The 9,848-nt window shown below is 47.8% G+C and overlaps 1 long non-coding RNA gene and 1 other non-coding gene across 4 annotated transcripts in view; both read right to left on the reverse strand.

Annotated features, from left to right (window-relative positions):
- The window catches only part of LOC138288136 (uncharacterized), a 41,307-nt gene extending 32,487 nt beyond the window's left edge, over positions 1–8,820 (reverse strand). For 2 of the 3 annotated variants that reach the window (XR_011202349.1, XR_011202347.1), the window contains exon 1: positions 8,740–8,820. This is a non-coding gene — a long non-coding RNA (uncharacterized lncRNA). The remainder of the gene's footprint in view (positions 1–8,739) is intronic. The other variant, XR_011202348.1, reaches the window with a different exon arrangement.
- Positions 8,821–9,391: 571 nt separating this feature from the next.
- On the reverse strand, positions 9,392–9,463 carry TRNAP-UGG (transfer RNA proline (anticodon UGG)). The gene has a single exon. It is a non-coding gene; the product is annotated as a tRNA-Pro (tRNA).
- Positions 9,464–9,848: the final 385 nt, after the last annotated feature.

Consider the following 9,848-nt stretch of genomic DNA (forward strand, 5'->3'; position numbering starts at 1 on the left):
CTTACGGTGCTGTCTTGATTTCACCAAGAAAAAACCCGTCCCCAGGCATTTTTCATGCCCCCCCTTTCTTTGGTCATCCTTCCTCTGTTTTCACGTATCTTTGACCAGCATGCATAAACTGTCATTCAACAGACCCCTTTCAGATTGTGTCAAGGTAGCGTTCTGTCGCTAAACTGTTTTCCGTATTGCCAATTATACAAAATGTGTCCATTTACCACCATTGTGTCCATGAAGAAGGCTGTCGCCAAACAGCCTTAGTACCATCTGGACTTCTGCCGACTAGTCAACTTATTGTCTATCTCCAGAATGTACCTATAAGTCCCTATAAACGATAGATGGACCTCATCCTGTCTGAAAAATGCAAAGTCGTCTTTCCTGATGGCTCTGTGTTCTAACCACCCTATCCCCCTGTTGTTACAGAATCTTTGCATATATCTGTTCACCTTCGTCCTGGCTTTTTCTAGTGCTGCAAACCCCACTGCCCCTCTACACACCCTCCTTGGGACAAAGCCTGTCCATATAATGTGTGTCCCCACCCTAGATCTGCTTATGATATCTAAATCGTTCTTCATCACTTTTAGCAAACCCAAACCAGATTCTCTGACTAAATCGTTTTTCCCCTAAACCCAAGATCAAAACATCAGGACAAAGCCTATTCTGCATCAGATTAGATAAACAGGGTAACAGTTGTCCCCACTTCATAACCCCCTAACCCCACCAATGCAATTGTACATCCTCAAAACGGAAACCCAGATTTTTCCCCAGTCTTTTTTCTGTGTATTTCGCTGCCCACTTCACAAATGAGTGCCCCATGATTCAAACAGCCAAAGTTGCCAAAACTGGTCACGTCACACAACCTAAAAAGAGAAAAGGAATTAGCACCCATTTCACAAACCGTCTGAATGTCGACGTAGCTAACACAACAATTAGAAGCCCATCTACCCAGCATACGCAACTCTTGAACACAAAAACCCAACTTTGCTGCTACTGATGCAGCCCCAATATGAAAGGAATGCGTACCAAAATCCCCTGGAGTTTCCCCCCCAATGATGCCAATATTTTTCTCACAACTGCCCTGCAGTCAGTCTGGACCCATCACAACGTCTGAAAACAAATAACCCTTGAGACCCCCCGCCACCCCCCCCACCCACTTGCTTGAATTGGTGCCATGCAACTACCGGGCATAACACACACCCAATCTTGTAGAACAAAGTATTGCTACCCTTACCTACCTGATCAGTCTTGGAATGAGTTAAAGTGATCCTGATAGCCTTGCCTGATGCTTTGACATGTTCCACTGCCAAACCCCTTGTGAGAAAGTAGCCTCTTTCTAGCCTTGTTACCCCCACATTTGGCCTGTTTGTGAGTGTATGTCAGGGTGTTTTCACTGTCTCACTGGGATCCTGCTAGCCAGGGCCCAGTGCTCATAGTGAAAACCCTATGTTTTCAGTATGTTTGTTATGTGTCACTGGGACCCTGCTAGTCAGGACCCCAGTGCTCATAAGTTTGTGGCCTATATGTATGTGTTCCCTGTGTAGTGCATAACTGTCTCACTGAGGCTCTGCTAATCAGAACCTCAGTGGTTATGCTCTCTCATTTCTTTCTAAATTGTCACTAACAGGCTAGTGACCAATTTTACCAATTTACATTGGCTTACTGGAACACCCTTATAATTCCCTAGTATATGGTACTGAGGTATCCAGGGTATTGGGGTTCCAGGAGATCCCCATGGGCTGCAGCATTTCTTTTGCCACCCATAGGGAGCTCTGACAATTCTTACACAGGCCTGCCACTGCAGCCTGAGTGAAATAACGTCCACGTTATTTCACAGCCATTTTACACTGCACTTAAGTAACTTATAAGTCACCTATATGTCTAACCTTTACCTGGTAAAGGTTAGGTGCAAAGTTACTTAGTGTGAGGGCACCCTGGCACTAGCCAAGGTGCCCCCACATTGTTCAGAGCCAATTCCCTGAACTTTGTGAGTGCGGGGACACCATTACACGCGTGCACTACATATAGGTCACTACCTATATGTAGCTTCACAATGGTAACTCCGAATATGGCCATGTAACATGTTTAAGATCATGGAATTGCCCCCTCTATGCCATCCTGGCATTGTTGGCACAATTCCATGATCCCAGTGGTCTGTAGCACAGACCCTGGTACTGCCAAACTGCCCTTCCTGGGGTTTCACTGCAGCTGCTGCTGCTGCCAACCCCTCAGACAGGCATATGCCCTCCTGGGGTCCAGCCAGGCCTGGCCCAGGATGGCAGAACAAAGAACTTCCTCTGAGAGAGGGTGTGACACCCTCTCCCTTTGGAAAATGGTGTGAAGGCAGGGGAGGAGTAGCCTCCCCTAGCCTCTGGAAATGCTTTGTTGGGCACAGATGTGCCCAATTCTGCATAAGCCAGTCTACACCGGTTCAGGGGACCCCTTAGCCCTGCTCTGGCACGAAACTGGACAAAGGAAAGGGGAGTGACCACTCCCCTGACCTGCACCTCCCCTGGGAGGTGTCCAGAGCTCCTCCAGTGTGCTCCAGACCTCTGCCATCTTGGAAACAGAGGTGCTGCTGGCACACTGGACTGCTCTGAGTGGCCAGTGCCACCAGGTGACGTCAGAGACTCCTTCTGATAGGCTCCTTCAGGTGTTAGTAGCCTATCCTCTCTCCTAGGTAGCCAAACCCTCTTTTCTGGCTATTTAGGGTCTCTGTCTCTGGGGAACCTTTAGATAACGAATGCAAGAGCTCATCCGAGTTCCTCTGCATCTCTCTCTTCACCTTCTGCCAAGGAATCGACTGCTGACCGCGCTGGAAGCCTGCAAAACTGCAACATAGTAGCAAAGACGACTACTGCAACTCTGTAACGCTGATCCTGCCGCCTTCTCGACTGTTTTCCTGCTTGTGCATGCTGTGGGGGTAGCCTGCCTCCTCTCTGCACCAGAAGCTCCGAAGAAATCTCCCGTGGGTCGACGGAATCTTCCCCCTGCAACCACAGGCACCAAAAAGCTGCATTACCGGTCCCTTGGGTCTCCTCTCAGCACGACGAGCGAGGTCCCTCGAATCCAGCGACTCTGTCCAAGTGACCCCCACAGTCCAGTGACTCTTCAGTCCAAGTTTGGTGGAGGTAAGTCCTTGCCTCACCTCGCTGGGCTGCATTGCTGGGAACCGCGACTTTTGCAGCTACTCCGGCCCCTGTGCACTTCCGGCGGAAATCCTTTGTGCACAGCCAAGCCTGGGTCCACGGCACTCTAACCTACATTGCACGACTTTCTAAGTTGGTCTCCGGCGACGTGGGACTCCTTTGTGCGACTTCGGGTGAGCACCGTTTCACGCATCCTCGTAGTGCCTGTTTCTGGCACTTCTCCGGGTGCTACCTGCTTCAGAGAGGGCTCCTTGTCTTGCTCGACGTCCCCTCTCTCTGCTGGTCCAATTTGCGACCTCCTGGTCCCTCCTGGGCCTCAGCAGCGTCCAAAAACGCTAACCGCACGATTTGCAGCTAGCAAGGCTTGTTGGCGTTCTTTCGGCGGGAAAACACTTCTGCACGACTCTCCACGGCGAGAGGGATCCGTCCACCAAAGGGGAAGTCTCTAGCCCTTTTTGTTCCTGCAGAAACCTCAGCTTCTTCTGTCCAGAAGAAGCTTCTTTGCACCCGCAGCTGGCATTTCCTGGGCATTTGCCCATCTCCGACTTGCTTGTGACTTTTGGACTTGGTCCCCTTGTTCCACAGGTACCCTAGATTGGAAATCCACAGTTGTTGCATTGCTGGTTTGTGTCTTTCCTGCATTATTCCTCTAACACGCCTTCTTTGTCCTTAGGGGAACTTTAGTGCACTTTGCACTCACTTTTCAGGGTCTTGGGGAGGGTTATTTTTCTAACTCTCACTATTTTCTAATAGTCCCAGCGACCCTCTACAAGGTCACATAGGTTTGGGGTCCATTCGTGGTTCGCATTCCACTTTTGGAGTATATGGTTTGTGTTGCCCCTATCCCTATGTTTCCCCGTTGCATCCTATTGTAACTATACATTTTTGCACTGTTTTCTAAGACTATACTGCATATTTTTGCTATTGTGTATATATATCTTGTGTATATTTGCTATCCTCTCACTGAGGGTACACTCTAAGATACTTTGGCATATTGTCATAAAAATAAAGTACCTTTATTTTTAGTATAACTGTGTATTGTGTTTTCTTATGATATTGTGCATATGACACTAAGTGGTACTGTAGTAGCTTCACACGTCTCCTAGTTCAGCCTAAGCTGCTCTGCTAAGCTACCATTATCTATCAGCCTAAGCTGCTAGACACCCTATACACTAATAAGGGATAACTGGGCCTGGTGCAAGTACCCCTTGGTACTCACTACAAGCCAGTCCATCCTCCTACACCCCTCCTCCCCCAATTAACTCTGAAAGAACCAAGAAATAACCAGATCATACAAAGCCTGATAGCTTATCTTCATAATTCAAAAGCAGACTTGTTGTGAGCCTTGCGTGAGCTTCAGGAACTTACCAATGGTAATCGGCTGCCTCACTGTAGTCCTTAGCTTAGATTCTCTCGCTCAATCTCCTAGAATTCTTTTCCCCAACTCACCTCCCGATGGGTCATATCCCCAGAAGATTTTGCCAAAAAAAGGAATACCTGCTAGCTTCCCCGCTATAGTGTTGGCTGACACTTTCTTCTTTATGTTATGCATAATAAATCTCACAACGTAAGTAATCCTCCCCCCTGCAGAATTCGGCGCTTCAGGCCTATAAACGGCTCTACCACTAAAAAAACTCAGCCCATACTCTCTTGTATGCTTTCCGGATACTTGAAGAAATAGACTTTTCCACTAAGTCCAGTATCCTCATTGTGCCAGGTCCCAAACCTCCTGAGGTACCATTGTCTTCTGCAGATCCGCTTGGGGTGCCAACCCACAAAGTCTCTGCCATGGCGAATGAGACAAAGCGTCTGCATTGTTATTATCCTTGCCTGGCACATGGTGAGGGTGAAAAACATTGTTATGAATTAAGCATGCCAACATGAAGCTTTGCAACATCTTGAGCAGTTTCTTATCCTTCACCTTTTGCCCATTTACAAGGTCAACCACAGTTCTGTTGTCTACATAGAATAGCACAGTTTAAAATACCAATTTTTTCCCCATACTACCAATGCAACCAGTAAAGGAAATAAATTCAAAAAAGGCAATGCTCTTGCTCCCTTCTTTCCATGTTATCGGCCACTGTTCTGCACACCAACTTATGTCCCAAAAGATCCCAAAGCCATCAGAACCTGCCACATCTGAAAAAATCTGAACTTGCCATTGAAAATTCTCTTCGATTGACCACATTGACACACCATTGAAACATTGCAAAAACTTAGGCCACACTTTGAAATCCGCCTTCAGTGCTGCAGAAATTTGCACTCATTGGTTAGGCAAGGACACGCCTGCCATGGCAAAACTTAACCTGCGACAGAAAGCTCTCCCAGCTCTAACCACCCTGCAAGCATACGTGAGATGGCCCATCAATTGCTGCAACTGCTTTAGTGGCATTTTTTCTGACTGTAAAGCCTGCTGTAACAACTTTGTTAGTTCTTCTACTTTAGTAGCCGACAAGCTTGCTTCCATCCTTACTGAATCCAACTGAATTCCCAAGAAAACTAGCTGTGTACTGGGACCTTCTGTTTTCTCAGGGGCCAGCGTGACCCCAAAATCCTTTGTCATTGTCTGAAAATCGCCCAAGGCAGCTTTACAAATTCTGGAACTGTCTCTTCCCACAAACAGAAAATCATCTAGCTAATGAATCACTCTGTTATTCCATGTCCTTGCTGAAAAACATCATTGTAGGAAAGAACTAAACAATTCAAACAGTCTGCAGGAAACTGCACAACCCATTGGTAAAACTTTGTCAGCAAAAAATTGTTCTTGGAAATAAATTCCCAACTGGAAAATCCGCAGGGTGAACTGGCAACAAACGAAATGCAGACTTAATGTCACACTTAGCTAACTCAGCTCCTACATCCACCTTCCTAATCAAGGTCATACCTGTGTCCAAATGCGCAAATTGAACCACTTCGCAATGAAATCATAAACGGATGTTCCTTCTGGCCAAGACAAGTGATGGATTAGCCTAAATTCACCTACCGTCTTCTTTATTGACAAGTTTTGCTTGGACTACACGTCAATGCTGCCTAGCTGAGAGTAGTTTGTCTGAAAGGCGTCTGTACCTGGGGCCTTGATAAACTAAATAAAAATCCAGCTGAAAACCCCAATGAAGCATTGCAGCTGCTTCCCTGTTGGGATAGAATGCCAGCTACCATGACAAAACCTCAAGATTAACCGGAGTAGAAGCCCTTGTTTCCAGATCCAAAGAAACACCACCCTTACCCTTACCTTGGCCTGTGCCTCTTTCTTGTGATTGCTCCCCATAACAGTGCTGGTCTCCCCCCACACTTGGAACACTCATGTTTGTATCTACACATGGCCTTGGTGCAGACGCCTCTATTGTAGTTCCAGCAAGCCCCCTAAACTCTGATCTGCCCTTTGTTCCAAGTGCCCACCCCTCCCAGGGTGGGTTTTCCCTGAAAAGGCCGATAGGGGACTGCTAGGCCACTAGCACTATGCATAGTTGGTGGTGGTCTTTGTGGATACATCCATTGGACCCACAATTCATTATCCACCTCACCTCAAGGCATTTGGCTTCAAAACTATTCTTGCCCCCAAACTCAGCATGAGCTTTTCTAATGGTGTTGATGTATTTGATGGCTACCGACCTTTTGGAAAAATGTTCACAGTAAAATCTGGAGAATATGAAAAAAGCTGATGTCCATGTGTCAATGTTGGTAGGGACCCTGGGGAGCCTATCTAACTCCCACACTTCCTCCCTGGAGCCTTCCTTCGCTTGCAATTCCCTACGTAACAATTTGTAAACATCGATGAACTCACCTTTCCATATTTTTTATTTTGTCACAGTCGAAAGATGAGCCCCAAATGGCATGGAATCCCCCATGTAGGAGAGTCTCCTAAAAACTGAAGCCTTATCCCTGTCCTGTTTGGATTCCCCTGATTTCTTTTCATCTTTTGGACCTTCATTTTCTTTTGCAGATTCGTTCCCTATTTCCCCCACCTTTTGAAACTTCTTCCACAGCCTCCAGATCCCCTTTCTGCATGGCACCTTTCTCCCCTGATTTTGGGCTCCCCACCGTTTTCTCCCCATCTTCAGCATCTGTGCCTACCCCTTTGTACACTCCAGATGGGCCTACTCCAATGTCTGCCTTTGACATTTGTAATTTGTGTACAAAACTCTAGCCCTTCAACCATTGTGTCTCACCTGTTTGTAACCTTGACCTCGGGCTAACGTCTTCCACCCTTTCTCATCCTCCTCACTCAGATCTATGTGCTCCCCCCACCACTGTAAACTTTTTGCTGCATACCTGCAGAGAAACACTATCACAAGAAACATTAGTTCCCCCCCCACTCCAATATCCCTGCCTGCTCCTCTCTTGTGTCCTTCCAATGAGGAATGTCCCCTTCCTGCAGTTCCTCCTCTTCACAGTCCAATTGGCATACTATATCTTGTTCATCCACAGCACTCACTCCAGGCCTTTCCCCATCTCCAAAGCCCCCATCATACACCCTCCAATCAATATCACTCCCATCCGTGGGTCTCGTGCACAACTACTCCCCTTGCTGTCGGGATAGTCGCCTCTGGCCTCTTCCTCTCTTCATACCGGGTTCCAGAGGCCGTTCCCAACCTCTCTGGTTGTCTGTTGTCACAGCTTCAGGGTCTGTGTGGCATCATTTCTATGTTGCCTGCAGGTCGCTCCAACCTGTCGGATGGGTGGTCCTGAGGTCCAATTGATTAAATATAGGCCGCTCCTCTTTCTCGTGCCCTGACCCTCTTCCACCCAGATCCATCTGCCTTGAGATAAAGGTCTACCCTGCTGAACCAATTGCTTATTTCCTTCAAAGCTGCGTCCTCCCCCCCCCCCTCCGCTAGATATGTTTTGCCTGCATCCTGCTTCTTCCCCTTGGTTATGCTGAAATCAATTGGCCTCTCCTGGAGCCCACCAGCTGATAACCCTAAACGCTCCTGCCTTGTGCCCTGCTTAGCCCATTCCTCAGCAAAACCTGGGTGCATTAACTTTCCTTTGCTGTCAAGGGACACTCGTCCCACTCTTTCTTCACTCCGCATCTCGGATCGCTGGGAGCGAGCAGACTCGAGTCCTGCCTCGAATTTCAACATCATGACATCCCGAGCACTCGCATCTAGCGTGAAGCGCGAGCACCGCCCTGCTGCCCTGACACCACCTCTGCATGCTGCGCAGGCAGTGCTGATGCCACTCGAGCCGGCCATCTTGAACTGCTTGCCGCAGGCAGCCGCCTCCCCAGACTGGGGGCACGCCTTTCCACTGGCCCGCGACCCCTGGCTCTGCCACACCTGCCCACTACCTCTGCGTCGGTCGAAGTAAGCCTGAGTTCCCTATCGCCGGAGAGAACCGTTAATTCTTCTTCGGGTCTCTCATCTGCAGCAACCTCCACCCTTACTGTGGGTTACGGCGGTGAACACGCCATTACAGTAATTCCAACCCACGCCTGAAACAACACCTCAGGCTGCAGTAAATCCTCTCTCCCTGCTTCATAAAGAACCCTCAGCGTTTCCTTTACCTCCTGATTCTTATCCGCCACGACAACCTCACAAGATTGTTTATAAAGTGATAATCGCTTTTACAGATATAAGTAATTACTCAGACCTACTGTCAACAACCCAAATTCTAACACTCCTTCCTCAGGACAACCTGCCTTCAGAAAGAGGGCGGCACCCAGGCGACAGCGACCTGTCCGTTTAGCCCCGCCCATTGAACTACGTTAACAAATGACCACTCGCAAATCCCCCTGGACTGTACCACCGGCCCGAATAACACCGGGGGAAGACATCCGTTGGGTGTACCCCCAGGACCCCATTCTTTTTAAATGTTGGCATGTATCATTTAGCATAGATGCCACCAGACCCAATGAGGTGGGAAACTACCGATTTTTCAAGCCAAGTATGGCTTTATTTTGTCCATCTCCGGTCTGAAGTTACCTCTGCTTCAATACACATCAATGGGAGAAATAATAACATTCTGGTTTTTGTTAAGTTCCCACTTCTTGCTTCTGAAAAGTTAGCATGTATGCATTAGAAGCTCCTGAAACACGCTCGGGAAATTGCACCTATCTCCCCATTTGCTACACGCATACTACCGTTCCCAGAGCTGTAAATTGTGTGACGATTTAATCGCCGTTTTGAATTCCACAGAAATGTGTTTCTGTCATCGATATACCATCGTCATACTATACGGTCATCATTTCAGAAAGCGTACTTATATTTTATTCAAAATGTCGTGAAGTATTACACTAATTCAAAAGAGGGCTCGTCCGGGATTTGAACCCGGGACCTCTCGCACCCAAAGCGAGAATCATACCCCTAGACCAACGAGCCACCTGTACAACAGGAAGAAAGGCAGGCTTTTTAATGGGAGTGAATACCCCATGACAGTGGGTGGAGCCAGGTACATGTCTGTATGCTGTCACTGATGGAACGGAATACATCTAAGAAACTCGCATGGGTTCCGAAGACAGAGACCATGGCGCGGATTGCGAGAGGGGGTGCTGCTTGGAGGTGGGTGATAAAGCGTGAAGAGGGTAAATCTAGGTGATGCACACTTATTCATAATGGTCGATACATTCAACTCCGAAATTGTGGATCGGGAAATGGAAATGCAGAATCCTGAACAGCTTCCCTGTTATGCTAGAAGCTGTGCATATTATTGGAAGTTCTGAGTATTGCACAGCTAGTTGTGAGGAGCTGTAAACCTGAACACTAC

Source organism: Pleurodeles waltl, chromosome 4_1, assembly GCF_031143425.1.
Source record: "Pleurodeles waltl isolate 20211129_DDA chromosome 4_1, aPleWal1.hap1.20221129, whole genome shotgun sequence".
NCBI classification, from domain to species: Eukaryota; Metazoa; Chordata; class Amphibia; order Caudata; family Salamandridae; genus Pleurodeles; species Pleurodeles waltl.